Below are 22,649 nucleotides of genomic sequence, written 5' to 3'. Positions count from 1 at the left end.
CCATGTCAATAAGCTCAGAATGAATTCAATGACTGTAGTTTGGCTGAAATAACCTTCCAAGAAGTCTGTTTATTGATTATAAAAACATCAAAACAAAGTTGTCAGTTATCAGCTCCATCGACCGCGCTGATAAGTACTTTGAAGTTGAAAGAAAGGTGAAAAATGATGGGAAATTCTCAAAAGTTGCCGTCAATCAACCAGAATGTGTCCATAACTACAACCAATTTATGAATGGTGTTGACAAATCCGACCAGCATTTGGCAAAATACAATCTTCTGCGCAAATGTATCAGATGGTGGAAGACCTTATTTTTCCATATGGTTGATATTTCTGTCGTCAACGGCTTTATTCTATTTCAAAAGCATCGCTCTATGAATCCAGGAAATGAGTCACTGGCACGCTCCAATTCCTACGCGTTACTTGATTTCAGGCAAGCAGTTATTCGTCAACTGGCCAACCTCAATGAATATGACAACCCTCCTACCTACAAAAGTTTCCGGCCTGCACCTGATGGACGATTTAACACCGTGCACGTTTCAAGTCAAGTTAGCACTAAGCGGAATTGTGCTGTATGCTTCAAGCGCTTGCATGTAGAATACAAAGTGCGTACCAAGTGCACCGCACCACAATGCAATGTTCATTTACATGTTAGAGATGAGAATAATTGTTTTGATATATGGCATAACTCAATGAAACATGAATAATATTTGACAGAGTTGCAGCAGTAAATTCATTTGTTTTCTTGTGTTTTGAAATGTAGTCTTCGCATTAAGACAAGCGGTGCCGATAACTTTTTCTCAATATCTTTAGATCTAAAAGGGCTATCTTCATGAAATTTTTTGCAAATTTTCAGAAATTCCCAGGAGAACAATTTTCTAAGTCAAGTATTTATTTGGAAACCAAAACTTTAGAAACAAGGAGCTTCTAAAGTGAAAAAAATCGATTTTTTCATGAAAATTCTGCGGTTTTCCGCCATTATGGATTTCCGCCATTATTGATTTCAGAATTTTTTTGACAATATTTTTCTCCAAGGTATAAGCTTTCATTTGAGGGGTCATTGTCATTGAGCTTCTAAAGATGATTCTAACTAGAGTTATAAAGGATTAAGTGGAAGGGTATATTTTTCCATATATTAGTATTTCACAAAATTATTTTCCTTGTAACAATAGTTGACCAATTTTTCTCGATATCTTCAGATCTAAAAGGGCTATCTTCATGAAATTTTTTGCAAACTTTCAGAAATTCCCAGGAGAACAATTGTCTAAGCCAAGTTTTTAGTTGGAAACCAAAACTTTAGAAACTAGGAGCTTCTAAAGTGAAAAAAATCGATTTTTTCATGAATATTCTGTGGTTTTCCGCCATTATGGATTTCCGCCATTATGGATTTCAGAATTTTTTTTGACAATTTTTTTCTCCAAGGTATAAGCTTTCATTTGAGGGGTCATTGAGCTTCTAAAGATAATTCTAACTTGAGCTATAAAGGATTAAGTGGAAGGGTATAATCTCCATATATTAGTATTTCACAAAATTATTTTCCTTGTAACAATCGTTGACCAATTTTTGTCAATATCTTCAGATCAAAAAGAGATACTTTCTAAGCCACACTTTCGATGGAAAACCATGGGTTTTAAGCAGTGAGTCTTGAAAATCGAAAAAAACAAAAATTTCGTAAAATATTCCGCATTTATTCCGCCATTATGGATTTCTGCCATTATGGATTTCAAATTTTCTCCAAGGTATAAGCTTTCATTTGAGGGGTCAGTGAGTTTCTAAAGATGATTCTAACTAAAGTTATGAACGTTCAAGTAAACATGTCCAAATTTGCCAAAAATTCACGTCGTCCAGAAAATTAAAAACATCATAACAAAGTTTTGTGTCTTTTTTCCCCCCCCCCCCTGGGGATACAAAAGTCAAAAAAGCTTGGGGCTAATAGGGTTTAAAAACATCAAAGCAAAGTTGTGTGTCTTTTTATAGGGAAATGTCCAAGTCGGTGAGAAGCAATCAGTAGTGAGACTATCATGGCCACTACCATGTCAATAAGCTCAGAATGATTTCAATGAAGGTAATTTGGCTGAAACATCCGTCCAAGATGTCTTCCTTTTGATTGCGAACATCAAAAAAAAGATCTTTGCATTTTTACAGGGAAATGTCCATATCGGTTAGACGCAACCAATATGGCCACTACCATGCCAATAAGCACAGAATGGTTTTAATTACTGTAATTTGGCTGAAACATCCTTCCAAAAAGTCTGTCTATTGATTAGAAACATCAAAACAAAGATAATGCCTTTTTACAGGGAAATGTCCAAGTCGGTTATAAGCAACCGATATGGCCACTCCCATGAGGATAAGCTCAGAATGATTTCAATGACTGTAGTTTGGCTGAAACAACCTTCCCAGAAGTCTGTCTATTGATTAAAAACATCAAAACAAAGATCAGTGCCTATTTACAGGCTAACGTCCATATCGGTTAGATGCAACCGATATGGCCACTGCCATGTCAATAAGCTCAGAATGATTTCAATGAACGTAATTTGGCTGAAACATCCTTCCAAGATGTCTTCCTTTTGATTAAGAACATCAAAACAAAGATCTGTGCCTTTTTACAGGGAAATGTCCATATCGGTTAGACGCAACCGATATGGCCACTACCATGTCAATAAGCACAGAATGGTTTTAATTACTGTAATTTGGCTGAAACATCCTTCCAATAAGTCTGTCTATTGATTAGAAACATCAAAACAAAGATCTGTGCCTTTTTACAGGCTAACGTCCATATCGGTTATAAGCAACCGATATGGCCACTCCCATGAGGATAAGCTCAGAATGATTTCAATGACTGTAGTTTGGCTGAAACAATTTTCCCAGAAGTCTGTCTATTGATTAAAAACATCAAAACAAAGATCAGTACCTTTTTACAGGCTAACGTCCATATCGGTTAGATGCAACCGATATGGCCACTGCCATGTCAATAAGCTCAGAATGACTTCAATGAACGTAATTTGGCGGAAACATCCTTCCAAGATGTCTTCCTTTTGATTAAGAACATCAAAACAAAGATCTGTGCCTTTTTACAGGGAAATGTCCATATTGGTTACACGCAACCGATATGCCCACTACAATGTTAATGAGCTCAGAATGATTTCAATGACTGTAGTTTGGCTGAAATATCCTTCCAAGAAGTCTGTCTATTGATTAACAACATCAAAACAAAGATCTGTGCATTTTTACAGGCTAACGTTCATATCGGTTATACGCAACCGATATGGCCACTCCCATGAGGATAAGCTCAGAATAATTTCAATGACTGTAGTTTGGCTGAAACAACCTTCTTCCAAGAAGTCTGTCTATTGATTAAAAACATCAAAACAAAGATCAGTGCCTTTTTACAGGCTAACTTCCATATCGGTTAGATGCAACTGATATGGCCACTACCATGTCAATAAGCACAGAATGGTTTTAATTACTGTAATTTGGCTGAAACATCCTTCCAAGAAGTCTGTCTATTGATTAGAAACATCAAAACAAAGATCAGTGCCTTTTTACAGGGTAACGTCCATATCGGTTATACGCAACCGATATGGCCACTCCCATGTCAATAAGCTCAGAATGAATTCAATGACTGTAGTTTGGCTGAAATAACCTTCCAAGAAGTCTGTTTATTGATTAAAAACATCAAAACAAAGTTTTGTGTCTTTTAATAGGGAAATGTCCAAGTCGGTGAGAAGCAATCAGTAGTGAAACTATCATGTCAACAAGCTCAGAATGAACTCATTTACTGTAATATGACTGAAACATCCTCCCAATACCTCCTTCTGTTGAAGAAGAACATCAAAACAAAGGTCAGTTCCTTTTTACAGTGAATTGTCTACGTCGATTACACATAGCCAATATGAATACTACAATGTTAATGAGCTCAGAATGATTTCAATGACTGTAGTTTGGCTGAAACATCCTTCCAAGAAGTCTTTTTTTTCATTAAAAACATCAAAACAAAGAACTGTGCCTTTTTAAGGGAAACATCCATATCGGTTAGACGCAACCTATTATGACCACTAACATGTCAATAAGCTCAGAATGATTTCAATGACAGCAAATCAGCTGAAACATCCTTCCAAGAAGTCTTTCTTTCGATTAAAAACATCAGTTTTGTGTCTTTTTATAGGGAAATGTCCAAGTCAGTGAGAAGCAATAAGTATGGAGACTATCATGTCAACAAGCTCAGAATGATCTCATTTACTGTAATAAGACTGAAATATCCTTCCAAGATCTCCTTCTGTTGATGAAGAACATCAAAACAAAAGTCAGTTTCTTTTTACAGTGAATTGTTCACATCGATTACACGTAACCGATATGGCCACTACCATGTCAATCAGCACAGAATGGTTTTAATTACTGTAATTTGGCTGAAACATCCTTCCAAGAAGTCAGTCTATTGATCAAAAACATTATAAAAAAGATCAGTGCCTTTTACCAGGGTAACGTCCATATCAGTTAGACGTAACCGATATGGCCAGTACCATGTCAATAAGCTCAGAATGATATTAATGACTGTAGTTTGGCTGAAAAAACCTTCCAAGAAGTCTGTCTATTGATTAAAAACATTAACCCTATTCGGCCTAGGGGGGGCTCTTTTTGTTCGGAGGTCAAACTATTGGTAATAGTTCCTGAAATAATAGAGCTTTTGCCGTGAAATTTTCTGTAAATTCCTAACTTTTATTTAGCTTCAAACTAAAAAAAAAATTGACACCTAAATATTTTCACACCTTGAGCATGATGACATTTCTGACAGTAAGGTGTCACAAAAATTGACACTTTTCTAATACAAATTTATTTTTGATGTCAAATATATCTTTTAAACCGTAATTTATTGAATATTCAAGATAAAATAAGTATTTTAAACTCAGACAACTTTTTTCTAAAGCCTTTGTTAGAATACAATAGCTATTTATAAGAACAAAGGACATTTTCGGTTTTTGCTCACTTTCGGCATGATGAGTGACGTCATCAAAAAAAAAAATTGTCAAAAGTTACCTTACGTGACAAGGATCTTGTATGCCAAATTTCATCCAAAAAGACCCACTAGATCAAAAGTTAAGGGGTGGTACAGGAAAAGCCCCCCCCCTAGTTTTGAACCGCCCCTAAAAGCCTAGGTTGAATAGGGTTTTCAAAACAAAGATCAGTGCCTTTTTACAGGCTAACGTCAATATAGGTTAGATGTAACCGATATGGCCACTGCCATGTCAATAAGCTCAGAATGACTTCAATGAACGTAATTTGGCTGAAACATCCTTCCAAGATGTCTTCCTTTTGATTAAGAACATCAAAACAAAGATCTGTGCCTTTTTACAGGGAAATGTCCATATCGGTTATACGCAACCGATATGGCCACTCCCATGTCAATAAGCTCAGAATGAATTCAATGACTGTAGTTTGGCTGAAATAACCTTCCAAGAAGTCTGTTTATTGATTAAAAACATCAAAACAAAGTTTTGTGTCTTTTAATAGGGAAATGTCCAAGTCGGTGAGAAGCAATCAGTATTGAGACTATCATGTCAACAAGCTAAGAATGAACTCATTTACTGTAATATGACTGAAACATTCTCCCAATACAAAACAAAGGTCAGTTCCTTTTTACATTGAATTGTCCACGTCGATTACACATAGCCAATATGGATACTACAATGTTAATGAGCTCAGAATGATTTCCATGACTGTAGTTTGGCTAAAATATCCTTCCAAGAAGTCTGTTTATTGATTAAAAACATCAAAACAAAGATCAGTGCCTTTTTACAGGGAAACGTTCATGTTGGTTAGACGCAACTGTTATGGCCACTACCATATCAATAAGCTCAGAATCATTTCAATGACTGTAATTTGGCTGAAACATCCTTCCAAGAAGTCTTTTTTTTCATTAAAAACATCAAAACAAAGAACTGTGCCTTTTTAAGGAAACGTCCATATCGGTTAGACGCAACCTATTATGGCCACTAACATGTCAATAAGCTCAGAATGATTTCAATGACAGCAATTCAGCTGAAACATCCTTCCAATACCTCCTTCTTTTGAAGAAGAACATCAAAACAAAGGTCAGTTCCTTTTTACAGTGAATTGTCCACGTCGATTACACACAGCCAATATGAATACTACAATGTTAATGAGCTCAGAATGATTTCAATGACTGTAGTTTGGCTGATATATCCTTCCAAGAAGTCTGTTAACTGATTAAAAACATCAACACAAAGATCTTTGCCTTTTTACAGGGAAACGTTCATGTCGGTTAGACGCAAGTGTTATGGCCACTACCATATCAATGAGCTCAGAATCATTTCAATGACTGTAATTTGGCTGAAACATCCTTCCAAGAAGTCTTTCTTTTGAATAAAAACATCAAATCAAAGATCTGTGCCTTTTTTAAGGGAAATGTCCATATCGGTTAGACGCAACCTATTATGGCCACTACCTTGTGAATAAACACAGAATGATTTTAATGACTGTAATTTGGCAGAAACATCCTTCCAAGAAGGTCTGTCTATTGATTAAAAAGTTCAAAACAAAGATCAGTGCCTTTTAACAGGGAAACGTCCATATCAGTTAGATGCAACTGATATGGCCACGGCCATGTCAATAAGCTCAAAATGATTTCAATGATTGTAGTTTTGCTGAAACATCTTTCCAAGAAGTCTTCCTTTCGATTAAAAACATCAAAACAAAGTTTTATTTGTTTTTATAGGGAAATGTCCAAGTCGGTGAGAAGCAATCAGTATGGAGACTATCATGTCAACAAGCTCAGAATGATCTCATTTACTGTAATATGACTGAAACATCCTTCCAAGATTTCCTTCTGTTGAAGAAGAACATCAAAACAAAGGTCAGTTCCTTTTTACAGTGAATTGTTCACATCGATTACACACAGCCAATATGGACACTACAATGTTAATGAGCTCAGAATGATTTCAATGACTGTAGTTTGGCTGAAATATCCTTCCAAGAAGTCTGTTTATTGATTCAAAACATCAAAACAAAGATGAGTGCCTTTTTACAGGGAAACGCTCATATCGGTTGGACGCAATTGTTATGGCCACTGCCATGTCAATAAGCTCAGAATGATTTCAATGAACGTAATTTGGCTGAAACATCCTTCCAAGATGTCTTCCTTTTGATTGCGAACATCAAAACAAAGATCTTTGCATTTTTACAGGGAAATGTCCATATCGGTTAGACGCAACCAATATGGCCACTACCATGCCAATAAGCACAGAATGCTTTTAATTACTGTAATTTGGCTGAAACATCCTTCCAAAAAGTCTGTCTATTGATTAGAAACATCAAAACAAAGATAATGCCTTTTTACAGGGAAATGTCCAAGTCGGTTATAAGCAACCGATATGGCCACTCCCATGAAGATAAGCTCAGAATGATTTCAATGACTGTAGTTTGGCTGAAACAACCTTCCCAGAAGTCTGTCTATTGATTAAAAACATCAAAACAAAGATCAGTGCCTATTTACAGGCTAACGTCCATATCGGTTAGATGCAACCGATATGGCCACTGCCATGTCAATAAGCTCAGAATGATTTCAATGAACGTAATTTGGCTGAAACATCCTTCCAAGATGTCTTCCTTTTGATTAAGAACATCAAAACAAAGATCTGTGCCTTTTTACAGGGAAATGTCCATATCGGTTAGACGCAACCGATATGGCCACTACCATGTCAATAAGCACAGAATGGTTTTAATTACTGTAATTTGGCTGAAACATCCTTCCAAGAAGTCTGTCTATTGATTAGAAACATCAAAACAAAGATCTGTGCCTTTTTACAGGCTAACGTCCATATCGGTTATAAGCAACCGATATGGCCACTCCCATGAGGATAAGCTCAGAATGATTTCAATGACTGTAGTTTGGCTGAAACAACCTTCCCAGAAGTCTGTCTATTGATTAAAAACATCAAAACAAAGATCAGTACCTTTTTACAGGCTAACGTCCATATCGGTTAGATGCAACCGATATGGCCACTGCCATGTCAATAAGCTCAGAATGACTTCAATGAACGTAATTTGGCGGAAACATCCTTCCAAGATGTCTTCCTTTTGATTAAGAACATCAAAACAAAGATCTGTGCCTTTTTACAGGGAAATGTCCATATCGGTTAGACGCAACCGATATGGCCACTACAATGTTAATGAGCTCAGAATGATTTCAATGACTGTAGTTTGGCTGAAATATCCTTCCAAGAAGTCTGTCTATTGATTAACAACATCAAAACAAAGATCTGTGCATTTTTACAGGGTAACGTCATATCGGTTATACGCAACCGATATGGCCACTCCCAGGGATAAGCTCAGAATAATTTCATGACTGTAGTTTGGCTGAAACAAACCTTCTTCCAAGAACTGTCTATTGATTAAAAACATCAAAAAAAAGATCTTTTACGGCTAACTTCCATATCGATTAGAGGCACTGCTATGGCCACTACCATGTCAATAAGCACAGAATGGTTTTAATTACTGTAATTTGGCTGAAACATCCTTCCAAGAAGTCTGTCTATTGATTCAACATCAAACCAAATATCTGTGCCTTTGACAGGGTAACGTCCATATCGGTTATACGCAACCGATATGGCCAAAACAAAGATCAGTACCTTTTTACAGGTAAGATAGGTTAGCAACCGATATGGCCACTGCCATGTCAATAAGCTCAGAATGATTTCAATGACGTAACTTGGCGGAAACATCCTTCCAAGATGTCTCCTTTGATTAAAACAAAACAAAGATCAGTACCTTTTTACAGGCTAACGTCATATAGGTTAGATGCAACCGATATGGCCACTGCCATGTCAATAAGCTCAGAATGATTTCAATGAACGTAATTTGGCGGAAACATCCTTCTAAGATGTCTTCCTTTTGATTAAGAACATCAAAACAAAGATCTGTGCCTTTTTACAGGGAAATGTCCATATTGGTTAGACGCAACCGATATGGCCACTACAATGTTAATGAGCTCAGAATGATTTCAATGACTGTAGTTTGGTTGAAATATCCTTTCAAGAAGTCTGTCTATTGATTAACAACATCAAAACAAAGATCTGTGCATTTTTACAGGCTAACGTTCATATCGGTTATACGCAACCGATATGGCCATTCCCATGAGGATAAGCTCAGAATAATTTCAATGCCTGTAGTTTGGCTGAAACAACCTTCTTCCAAGAAGTCTGTCTATTGATTAAAAACATCAAAACAAAGATCAGTGCCTTTTTACAGGCTAACTTCCATATCGGTTAGATGCAACTGATATGGCCACTGCCATATCAATAAGCACAGAATGGTTTTAATTACTGTAATTTGGCTGAAACATCCTTCCAAGAAGTCTGTCTATTGATTAGAAACATCAAAACAAAGATTTGTGCCTTTTTACAGGGAAATGTCCATATCGGTTAGACGCAACCGACATGGCCACTACCATGTCAACAAGCTCAGAATGATTTCATTTACTGTAATAAGACTGAAACATCCTTCCAAGATCTCCTTCTGTTGATGAAGAACATCAAAACAAAGGTCAGTTCCTTTTTACAGTGAATTGTTCACATCGATTACACGTAGCCGATATGGCCACTACCATGTCAATCAACACAGAATGGTTTTAATTACTGTAATTTGGCTGAAAAAACCTTCCAAGAAGTCTGTCTATTGATAAAAAACATTAAAACAAAGATCAGTGCCTTTTTACAGCCTAACGTCAATATAGGTTAGATGCAACCGATATGGCCACTGCCATGTCAATAAGCTCAGAATGACTTCAATGAACGTAATTTGGCTGAAACATCCTTCCAAGATGTCTTCCTTTTGATTAAGAAAATCAAAACAAAGATCGGTGCCTTTTTACAGGGAAATGTCCATATCGGTTATACGCAACCGATATGGTCACTTCCATGTCAATAAGCTCAGAATGAATTCAATGACTGTAGTTTGGCTGAAATAACCTTCCAAAAAGTCTGTTTATTGATTAAAAACATCAAAAAAAAGTTTTGTGTCTTTTAATAGGGAAATGTCCAAATCGGTGAGAAGCAATCAGTATGGAGACTATCATGTCAACAAGCTCAGAATGAACTCATTTACTGTAATATGACTGAAACATTCTCCCAATACCTCCTTCTGTTGAAGAAGAACATCAAAACAAAGGTCAGTTCCTTTTTACAGTGAATTGTCCACGTCGATTACATATAGCCAATATGAATACTACAATGTTAATGAGCTCAGAATGATTTCAATGACTGTAGTTTGGCTGATATATCCTTCCAAGAAGTCTGTTTATTGATTAAAAACATCAACACAAAGATCATTGCCTTTTTACAGGGAAACGTTCATGTTGGTTAGACGCAACTGTTATGGCCACTACCATATCAATAAGCTCAGAATCATTTCAATGACTGTAATTTGGCTGAAACATCCTTCCAAGAAGTCTTTTTTTTCATTAAAAACATCAAAACAAAGAACTGTGCCTTTTTAAGGAAACGTCCATATCGGTTAGACGCAGCCTATTATGGCCACTAACATGTCAATAAGCTCAGAATGATTTCAACGACAGCAATTCAGCTGAAACATCCTTCCAATACCTCCTTCCTTTGAAGAAGAACATCAAAACAAAGGTCAGTTCCTTTTTACAGTGAATTATCCACGTTGATTACACACAGCCAATATGAATACTACAATGTTAATGAGCTCAGAATGATTTCAATGACTGTAGTTTGGCTGATATATCCTTCCAAGAAGTCTGTTTATTGATTAAAAACATCAACACAAAGATCATTGCCTTTTTACAGGGAAACGTTCATGTCGGTTAGACGCAAGTGTTATGGCCACTACCATATCAATGAGCTCAAAATCATTTCAATGACTGTAATTTGGCTGAAACATCCTTCCAAGAAGTCTTTCTTTTGATTAAAAACATCAAATCAAAGATCTGTGCCTTTTTTAAGGGGAATGTCCATATCGGTTAGACGCAACCTATTATGGCCACTACCTTGTGAATAAACACAGAATGATTTTAATGACTGTTATATGGCAGAAACATCCTTCCAAGAAGGTCTGTATATTGATTAAAAAGTTCAAAACAAAGATCAGTGCCTTTTAACAGGGAAACGTCCATATCAGTTAGATGCAACAACTGATATGGCCACGGCCATGTCAATAAGCTCAAAATGATTTCAATGATTGTAGTTTGGCTGAAACATCTTTCCAAGAAGTCTTCCTTTCGATTAAAAACATCAAAACAAAGTTTTGTTTGTTTTTATAGGGAAATGTCCAAATCGGTGAGAAGCAATCAGTACGGAGACTATCATGTCAACAAGCTCAGAATGATCTCACTTACTGTAATAAGACTGAAACATCCTTCAAAGATCTCCTTCTGTTGAAGAAGAACATCAAAACAAAGGTCGGTTCCTTTTTACAGTGAATTGTTCACATCGATTACACACAGCCAATATGGACACTACAATGTTAATGAGCTCAGAATGGTTTTAATTACTATAGTTTGGCTGAAAGAACCTTCCAAGAAGTCTTTCTCTTGATTAAAAACATCAAAACAAAGATCTGTACCTTTTTTAAGTGGAACGTCCATATCGATTAGACGCAACCGATTAAGGCCACTACCATGTCAATAACCACAGAATGGTTTTAATGACTGTAATTTGGCAGAAACATCCTTCCAAGAAGTCTGTCTATTGATTAAAAACATCATAACAAAGTTTTGTGTCTTTTTTCTACCCCCCCTGGGGATACAAAAGTCAAAAAAGCTTGGGGGTAATAGGGTTTAAAAACATCAAAGCAAAGTTGTGTGTCTTTTTATAGGGAAATGTCCAAGTCGGTGAGAAGCAATCAGTAGTGAGACTATCATGACCACTACCATGTCAATAAGCTCAGAAAGATTTCAATGAACGTAATTTGGCTGAAACATCCGTCCAAGATGTCTTCCTTTTGATTGCGAACATCAAAACAAAGATCTTTGCCTTTTTACAGGGAAATGTCCATATCGGTTAGACGCAACCAATATGGCCACTACCATGCCAATAAGCACAGAATGGTTTTAATTACTGTAATTTGGCTGAAACATCCTTCCAAGAAGTCTGTCTATTGATTAGAAACATCAAAACAAAGATCAATGCCTTTTTACAGGGTAACGTCCATATCGGTTATACGCAACCGATATGGCCACTCCCATGTCAATAAGCTCAGAATGATTTCAATGACTGTAGTTTGGCTGAAAAAACCTTCCAAGAAGTCTGTCTATTGATTAAAAACATTAAAACAAAGATCAGTACCTTTTTACAGGCTAACGTCAATATAGGTTAGATGCAACCGATATGGCCACTGCCATGTCAATAAGCTCAGAATGACTTCAATGAACGTAATTTGGCGGAAACATCCTTCCAAGATGTCTTCCTTTTGATTAAGAACATCAAAACAAAGATCTGTGCCTTTTTACAGGGAAATGTCCATATTGGTTACACGCAACCGATATGCCCACTACAATGTTAATGAGCTCAGAATGATTTCAATGACTGTAGTTTGGTTGAAATATCCTTTCAAGAAGTCTGTCTATTGATTAACAACATCAAAACAAAGATCTGTGCATTTTTACAGGCTAACGTTCATATCGGTTATACGCAACCGATATGGCCATTCCCATGAGGATAAGCTCAGAATAATTTCAATGCCTGTAGTTTGGCTGAAACAACCTTCTTCCAAGAAGTCTGTCTATTGATTAAAAACATCAAAACAAAGATCAGTGCCTTTTTACAGGCTAACTTCCATATCGGTTAGATGCAACTGATATGGCCACTACCATGTCAATAAGCACAGAATGGTTTTAATTACTGTAATTTGGCTGAAACATCCTTCCAAGAAGTCTGTCTATTGATTAGAAACATCAAAACAAAGATTTGTGCCTTTTTACAGGGAAATGTCCATATCGGTTAGACGCAACCGACATGGCCACTACCATGTCAACAAGCTCAGAATGATTTCATTTACTGTAATAAGACTGAAACATCCTTCCAAGATCTCCTTCTGTTGATGAAGAACATCAAAACAAAGGTCAGTTCCTTTTTACAGTGAATTGTTCACATCGATTACACGTAGCCGATATGGCCACTACCATGTCAATCAACACAGAATGGTTTTAATTACTGTAATTTGGCTGAAAAAACCTTCCAAGAAGTCTGTCTATTGATAAAAAACATTAAAACAAAGATCAGTGCCTTTTTACAGCCTAACGTCAATATAGGTTAGATGCAACCGATATGGCCACTGCCATGTCAATAAGCTCAGAATGACTTCAATGAACGTAATTTGGCTGAAACATCCTTCCAAGATGTCTTCCTTTTGATTAAGAAAATCAAAACAAAGATCGGTGCCTTTTTACAGGGAAATGTCCATATCGGTTATACGCAACCGATATGGTCACTTCCATGTCAATAAGCTCAGAATGAATTCAATGACTGTAGTTTGGCTGAAATAACCTTCCAAAAAGTCTGTTTATTGATTAAAAACATCAAAACAAAGTTTTGTGTCTTTTAATAGGGAAATGTCCAAATCGGTGAGAAGCAATCAGTATGGAGACTATCATGTCAACAACAAGCTCAGAATGAACTCATTTACTGTAATATGACTGAAACATTCTCCCAATACCTCCTTCTGTTGAAGAAGAACATCAAAACAAAGGTCAGTTCCTTTTTACAGTGAATTGTCCACGTCGATTACATATAGCCAATATGAATACTACAATGTTAATGAGCTCAGAATGATTTCAATGACTGTAGTTTGGCTGATATATCCTTCCAAGAAGTCTGTTTATTGATTAAAAACATCAACACAAAGATCATTGCCTTTTTACAGGGAAACGTTCATGTTGGTTAGACGCAACTGTTATGGCCACTACCATATCAATAAGCTCAGAATCATTTCAATGACTGTAATTTGGCTGAAACATCCTTCCAAGAAGTCTTTTTTTTCATTAAAAACATCAAAACAAAGAACTGTGCCTTTTTTAAGGGGAATGTCCATATCGGTTAGACGCAACCTATTATGGCCACTACCTTGTCAATAAAACTCAGAATGATTTTAACGACAGTTATATGGCAGAAAACATCCTTCCAAGAAGGTCTGTATATTGATTAAAAAGTTCAAAACAAAGATCAGTGCCTTTTAACAGGGAAACGTCCATATCAGTTAGATGCAACAACTGATATGGCCACGGCCATGTCAATAAGCTCAGAATGATTTCAATGACTGTAGTTTGGCTGAAACATCCTTCCAAGAAGTCTTTCTTTCGATTAAAGACATCAAAACAAAGTTTTGTGTATTTTTATAGGGAAATGTCCAAGTCGGTGAGAAGCAATCAGTATGGAGACTATCATGTCAACAAGCTCAGAATGATCTCATTTACTGTAATAAGACTGAAACATCCTTCAAAGATCTCCTTCTGTTGAAGAAGAACATCAAAACAAAGGTCGGTTCCTTTTTACAGTGAATTGTTCACATCGATTACACACAGCCAATATGGACACTACAATGAATGAGCAAATGATTTCAATGACTGTATTTGGCAAAAACCTTCCAAGAATTCTGTTTATTGATAAAAATCAAAACAAAGATGAGTGCCTTTTTACAGGGAAACGCTCATATCGGTTGGACGCAACTGTTATGGCCACTGCCATGTCAATGTGCTCAGAATGATTTCAATGAACGTAATTTGGCTGAAACATCCTTCCAAGATGTCTTCCTTTTGATTAAGAACATCAAAACAAAGATCTGTGCCTTTTTACAGGGAAATGTCCATATCGGTTATACGCAACCAATATGGCCACTTCCATGTCAATAAGCTCAGAATGAATTCAATGACAGTAGTTTGGCTGAAATAACCTTCCAAGAAGTCTGTTTATTGATTAAAAACATCAAAATAAAGTTTTGTGTCTTTTAATAGAGAAATGTCCAAGTCGGTGAGAAGCAATCAGTATTGAGACTATCATGTCAACAAGCTCAGAACGAACTCATTTACTGTAATATGACTGAAACATTCTCCCAATACCTCCTTCTGTTGAAGAAGAACATCAAAACAAGGTCAGCCTTTTACAGTGAATTGTCCCGTCGATTACACATAGCCAATATGACTAACAGTTAATGAGCTCAGAATGATTTCAATGCTGTAGTTTGGCTAAAATTTTCCAAGAAGTCTGTTTTTGGATTAAAAACTCAAACAAGATCGTGCCTTTTTACAGGGAACGTTTGTCGTTAGACGCACCGTTATGGCCACACCCTATCCAATAACTCAGAATCATTTCAATGACTGTAATTTGGGAACATCTTCCAAGAAGTCTTTTTTTTCATTAAAACATCAAACAGAAATTGTGCCTAAGGAAACGTCCATAGGTTAGACCAAGAATCACTAACATTCAATAAGCTGAATGATATAAAACTGAATCAGTGAACATTCCCAAGAAAGTCTTTCTTCGATAAAAACATCAAAACAAAGTTTTGTCTTTTTAGGGAAATGTCCAAGTCGGTAGAAGCAATAGTTGGACAAGTCAAACGCTCAGAATGAACTTTAGTAATAACACTGAAATTTCAAGATCTCCGTCTGTTGAAGACGAACATCAAACAAAGGTCTGTCCTTTTTACAGTGAATTGTTCACAATTTTCACACAGCCAAAGACACACATTTAGGATCAGACGATGTCAATACCTTTTGGCTGAAACCTCCCAGAAGTCTTCTTTCGACTTTACATCAAAAAAGTTTGTGTCTTAGGGAAAGTCCAATCGGTTAGATGCCGCTGCTAGGCCACGCCATGTCATAGCCAAAATGATTTCAATGATTGTAGTTTGAGAAACATCTTTCCAAGAGGATTAAAAAATCAAACACATTTTGTTGTTTATAGGAAAGTCCAAATCGGTGAGGCAATCAGTTGGAGACTATCATGTCAACAAGATCAGCTGATCTCTTTTGTTAATTGGTGAATTATCTTCCAGAGTTGTCATTGATAGAAACATCAAAAACAAGATAGGCTTTTACAGGGAACGATATCGGTTACACGCACCCGTACCACTTCCTATCAATAGCTCGCGATTCGTACTACATCCTTCCAAGAAGTCAGTCTAACTCAACAACGTCCATATAAAAATATGTACCATGTCAATCTCCAAAGCTGAAAATCCTTTATTTTGCCAAGTCGGTGAGGCAATCAGAATCTGTCAACAAGCTCAGAATCACTGTCTATCCTTTTTCATCAAAACAAAGGAGTTACAGTTTGTCTACGTCGATTACCACAGTTGTACTACAATTTAATAGCTCAAAATGAACAATCTTTTTTACATCGATTGCACAGGCGAGATGTCCAAGCTCACATTTCATATTAATTTGTGCCACTGGCCAAAAATCAGTGCTTTTTGATGCTTACCACGGCCATGTCATTGAGATTGTTGGCTGAAACATCTTTTCAAGTGGTTTTGTTTTTTTTATAGGGAAATGTCCAAATCGGTGAGAAGCAATCAGTATGGAGACTATCATGTCAACAACCTCAGAATGATCTCATTTACTGTAATAACACTGAAACATCCTTCAAAGATCTCCTTCTGTTGAAGAAGAACATCAAAACAAAGATCAGTGCCTTTTTACAGGGTAACGTCCATATCGATTAGACGCCACAGAATCATTTCAATGACTGTAATTTGGCTAAAACACCCTTCCAAGAAGTCTTTCTTTTGATTGAAAAAATCAAAACAGATCAGTGCTTTTTTACAAGGAAACGTCCATATTGGTTAGATGCAACCGATATGGCCACTACCATGTCAATAAGCTTCACAAACTCGGCCTCTATTTCTGCGAACCGGATAACTTTCTGATGGTCAATTTTCCGTGGGCTGGACTATTCCGACGGCTGGACGGCTATTCTGCCAACCGAAGAACTGGCCCTGACCCCCACTGATAGAGAAAGATGGAGATGTATGTACGAACAAGCTGTCTGTTGCGTCAAGATCTTTCTTTGTGAACACCTGAACAGAGTTGTCCTTGTGGATGAAAGTGTTGAACAGTTGGTGTAATGAAAGCACCATCAAGGTATAGACGGGTAGCTAGAATCTATCAATTTTCCCCCTTAATAAGAAAAGGAAAGAGGAATTCTAATCCGTAATGGTTTATATTTTATAATTTTCATACAAACAACGAATGGGAAATAAAATTTACCGCTAGATAAATGAATCTATCAGCCGCCAGTGTTCCCAGTAAATTTATATCAGTTGTAATATATAACATCATGATCCAAACAAACATTTCCTATTAACATTTTCCTATTCTCTATATATAGGAAATTGCAACAGCACACTCACTGCACAAGACGATGGTTAGTGACATGTGTCGACATTTTCGTCTGGCTTGTTGAAACAAAACCCTTGCTCCTTGGGGGAGAAGGAAAGCATGTCATGGTTGAAAAATTAAAGGTATATCTCTAATTAAATTTGGTTCGAAGTTTCTGTAATTCGATAAACACGAGGTAAATATTGAGCTATGGAGCTGGGGAAGAAGAATATAAGGAAGAATCAAATTGACTTGAATGCTGATGATCAGGAAAAAATGGAATCGTAGAGCTTATTCGAATTAGAAAGCGTCAACTGTAAATCCATTTGCTTCAAGTCTACATTACATAACTTTTGCTTTACTTGTTTTTTTCTCATAGAATACTTGCGATTTTAATAAATTTTATAACGTTGGATGAATTCGAGCAAACTAGCTGTTATATTTTCAGTGAAGAGAACGGAAGAGAACGAGGCAAAAAGATTTTAGGTCTGAGTTTACCTTAGGTTGAGGGTATCGTAACGCCGAGAATATTTCAGGATTGTGTCAATGTGAAATCTGTATCATTTATGATACAGGAAACGATGTCGGCTACCTTTTGCACAACACTGACAACAGATACACGCAACAATGGACTTTACCGGTGAAAAGGGGTTTGTGTTTTCAGACAAAGTACTCAATATACCCGCTGGCTGTCAACAAAGCCAAACCATAGCCCTTTTTCAAGGCGACAACACGGTTGAGAAAGCCAACGGTGCGAAGAAATGGATAAAAAAGAAACGTGGTGTCTCTTGCCCTAACGTAGGTGCAACTCTGTCTGAATACAATTTCAGGCACTTATTTGCAAATAATCAGGAATTAGGAGATAAAATGGTTAGTTTGTTAGTTGACATTTACAAGCCAGTTTTTTTGCAATAGTTATAGAGAGCTGAAAAACTCTTAGATAAAGCATAGATAACTCAAGAAAGATGATTTTTAAGGAATTGTCATTTTACAAGAACTTCCATTTGGCAGCTAGCTAGGCTACTACGCAAAAATAAAAACAATAAAATGTTTCTCCCAAAGAAAATTATTTTGCTTGAGGGAATCTGCAAAATACTTCTATTTTTCATAGGATTATTCTTACCGTTGTTATAGAAGAAAAATCTTTTACCGATCAGGCGAAATTCCAAGCACTTTATATAGTCACTGGCCGTTTTTTGACTTACATATTGAGTTTTGGCCTTTGGAGCAGGCAATGTCAAAAATAAATCTTCTTTGTGACGCGGAACAGTGAAAAAATCGGTCTTGCGTGCGACGCGGAACAGTGAAAAAACCGGTCTTGGGTGCGACGCGGAACAGTGAAAAAATCGATCTTGGGTGCTACGCGGAACAGTGAACAAACGAGTCTTGGGTGGGACGCGGAGCAGTGAAAAAATCAGTATTGGGTGCAACGCGGAACAATGAACAAACGAGTCTTGGGTGCGACGCGGAACAGTGAACAAACGAGTCTTGGGTGCGACGCAGAGCAGTGAAAAAATTGGTCTTGGGTGCGACGCGAAACAGTGAACAAACGAGTCTTGGGTGCGACGCGGAACAGTGAAAAAGGAAGTCTTGGATGCGACGCGGAACAGTGAAAAAACGAGTCTTGGGTACGAAGCGGAACAGTGAAAGTAGGAGGGAAAGTAGGCGGGGAGCTCTGATCAGTAAAATTTACTTTGGGTGTCAAGCGGAACAGTCGCTCTCACTGTCGCTCGCACCGCTTGGTGCCCATGGGCCCTGTAAAGCTTACCTGATCTCTAACTCGAAACAGATTTTTTCAAAGTAAAAAATCGAATTAGAGTCTAGTGACGTCATAATTTGCACTTTTATGACGTCATAATATAGCTAACTCGAAAATTGCCAACTCGATGATTCCAGGCCTCTCGTACAATCTCTATAATCGATTTTACTGAAAACGACTGGTTAGATGACAACGAATGGATCTACGGTTGAACGACGGCCTCTACGGTTGGACGACGACCTCTACGTTTAGCCGGCAACATCTATGGTTGAACGACGACCTCTATGATTGGACGGCGTCCTCTATGTTATGCTAGACGGAAATTTTGTCATCTTCCAGACCATCGTTTATTTTCCAGATCTTAATGTTGTAAATCAAAGACCAGATCTTAAAATGTAGAATTTTACACTACGATCCACCACAACCTCTATAGTCTGCTCACGACCTATATGTAATAGACGACGACATCGATGTTTTTTTTTTTTTTTCTTTCTTCATTGAAACATAAACACAGGGTACATTACGAACATATAATACAAAATACTACTAAACATTAATATAGTCCCTCCCTCCGCTAGAAACTTAAGTTATATCGCCAGAGGTAAGGCTATGAAGAAAGGAAAAAGTAAAACAAGGTGTGACGTGGAGAGAGCTATGGTTGTAGTAGACTAAAATAACGCACCACTGAACCTTCCAGATTCATGGATATATTCAACGACAGAAAGAATTATAGTTTGATTTAAAATTAAAGTCAAGCTTTCATCACCGTATAATAAAAACCGACAAAATAAGAAGGTTTAGTGGGAGGAAATAATACCTAAGTCTTGTAGTTTGTCGAATAGAGATTGTCTCGCATGGGAATATATCGAGCAGTGCAGAAAAAAGTGCTGAGTATTTTCAACTGAGTTAGTTCGACAACCACAAAAAGGGTCTAAAGTATCACGAAACCGTGCCTAAATTTGTGCTCGTTCAGATGACTGAACCCTACCCGAAGTCGATTTAGAAAGACTACACCTTGATTGTCAGAAACATCAAAAACACGAGATTGTTTGGGTCTCAAAAATTTTAAAAATTGCATTCTTAAGGTCTTAACAGAAGGTAGATCTCTTATATTCGCGCCCAGACATTCCACTGTGATATGCAGTAAGGAAAAAAGTATACGAAAACGCTCAGTTCGTATATTAAGAGGATAAATAGGATTTCTTGTTCTTATGTTAACTGGCTCTGTAAGCCTTGCTGGCAGATAGTTACGTAAGTAAGACGGAGCTTGGTTATTTATGATTTTATAGAAAAATCATTCTTCTGGCAAAGCGTCTGTCAGCAAGGCTTTCAAGGCCAAGTTCAGAGTATATTCTCTCCTGAGACGTTCCACGAAAGCAACCTGTGATAGCTAAGCAGGCATTATATTGAATGGATTCAAGCTTCTGCACAAAAGAGGCAATTCCTGGGCGGTCATATATGATATCACCGTAGTCAAGATGAGGTCTAATGTAAGATTTATAGATGGTAAGAAGAGATCTTCTAGGCACATGTTTGCGAAGTCTGTTAATAAGGCCAATACCTTTATTGGCCTTTTTATCTTCTCCTCAAGATGGTAATCGAAAGAAAGTTTTGAATCTAAGATAAGACCTAGATGTTTCTGGTGCTCACTGACAGCGATGTTAGTGTTATTGAAGGAGATTACTGGAGCATTAGCAGGAGTGATTCTGCAGGTAAAATAGACTTCCACAGCTTGTTTAGAAGGGTCTGGGTTGAAAGACATCTTCCATTGACGAGCCCACTCACTTATCCTGGCAAGATCTCTGTTTAGTACCCCAAGGCCCAAGAGCTGGTCCATCACAAGGGAGAATAAGGAGGTATCGTCAGCAAAGATTTTGGGTTTTGACTCAAGGTTTAATGGGAGATCATTAATGTAAATTAAGAAGAATAAAGGACCAAGAATCGAACCCTGAGGTACCCCAGCATTGATCCTCTTCCACTCAGACGTTTTCCCATTCAACACAACTCTCTGATGCCTATCATCAAGAAAGTTACGTATTAAGGAAAGCAGAGGTCCGGTTACCCCATATGATTTGAGTTTGAAATCAAGCCATCATGCCAAACCCGGTCGAATGCCTTTGAATATCTAAAAACACACCCCTGGTATCTAAAGAAGGGTTCACGTCAAACCCTGTAAAAATATCATGCGTTATGGACAACAACTGAGAAATGCAAGAGTCACCCTCCCGAAATCAGACTGACATGGAGAAAATAGATTATTTGTTTCAAAATATCTGTAAAGTGCATCATAGATCACTTTTCAAATATTTTTCCAACACTGGAAGAAGAGAAACTGGTCTGTAATTTTAGCTATGCTCCTGTCTCCTTTTATAGACAGGAACCACTTGCCTTTTTCTTCCACTGTGAGGAACCCAGAATTGATGGAAAGATTGATAAACAACTAAAACAAAGAGATCGACCGATTCCCCTACGTTTCCAAAAGTATTTGAGGTCCACCCATGGTGAAGTTTAATTAAGTTTAAAGGAGAAAATTGCGCATTTTTTTTTTCGATTTTTATGAAGCTGATCACCTTCTCCAAAAAGTTCATGTGGCAGCACGTGGCTTCAGCGACAACCATATATCATTAGTTTGCCTGGCGACGATAAGGTATTTCGACGCTCATTTTGGGACGATCTCGATATTTGAGTTTGTCCAGAACGAATCTGCTTATATCTCAGGAGTCATCCATAACGCATCTTATCCTGATGTTTTAATTTTGTTGGTACACAAAGTGCAGGAAATTTCAGAGATAAGCGATCTTCAGAAAAGGGCGAGCGTAAATTGGCCCAGCAATCAAGGTAGTCAGGAAAAGCATGATTCCCCTTTGGCAGCGAGAAGTCCCCAAACTTGCGTTTATAAGCTGGAGGGAATTTAATTGATAATTTATGCTAACAAAAGGTATCTGGTGGTGACAACGGGAATTGGGGAAGGTAAAACCCCAGATTCTAAAATAGGTGTTCGCGAAGATGAAAAAATAAGATCTATACAGGATGGAGAGCACCCAGGCTTCAAGTGAGTTGGCTCGTCAATCAGTTGATGTAACCCATACTGCGTGGCTAAGTCGTTAATGTCCTCTCCTTGAGAATTTGTGATATCACCAGTCCACCAAACTGACTTTCTTGCGTTGAAATCACCAAGAAAAATAAGAGTGGGAGAAACGTCATAAATGTTTTTGATGTTTCCTCCCATTTTTTGTTTGAATGCAGAAAATTCGTCTGCATTTTGACTAGGAGTACGGTAGAGAAGACAAAGAAGAAGTTTTTTCGAACCCAGAATTAACTTCACAAACAAGGCACTCGTCAAGAGAAGACAACTCAGGCCTTCTCTCAACAGAAAGACCCCTTCTATAATAAAGACAAACACCACCTATTTTAGAGTTAGATGGGTGGTCAATCTGAGTAGCTCATAATTTTCTATCTTCAACCTCGAATCATCACTCTCGATAGAGGAATCGAGAAACGACTCACCGACGCAGAAGATACCAAACTTGTGAGCACTCA

At 37.3% G+C, this 22,649-nt stretch overlaps 1 long non-coding RNA gene across 1 annotated transcript; it reads left to right on the top strand.

The window, feature by feature from the left end:
• Positions 1 to 6,059: 6,059 nt before the first annotated feature.
• Positions 6,060 to 7,381, top strand: LOC136803331 (uncharacterized). Its single transcript, XR_010846137.1, has 3 exons — positions 6,060 to 6,089; positions 6,734 to 6,871; positions 7,357 to 7,381. It is a non-coding gene; the product is annotated as an uncharacterized lncRNA (long non-coding RNA).
• Positions 7,382 to 22,649: the final 15,268 nt, after the last annotated feature.

Source organism: Clytia hemisphaerica, unplaced genomic scaffold (assembly GCF_902728285.1).
Source record: "Clytia hemisphaerica strain Z4C2 unplaced genomic scaffold, Clytia hemisphaerica genome assembly, whole genome shotgun sequence".
Lineage (NCBI taxonomy): Eukaryota > Metazoa > Cnidaria > Hydrozoa > Leptothecata > Clytiidae > Clytia > Clytia hemisphaerica.
The sequence above is the reverse complement of the archived record's forward strand: the minus strand, read 5'-3'. Positions and strand labels throughout refer to the sequence as shown.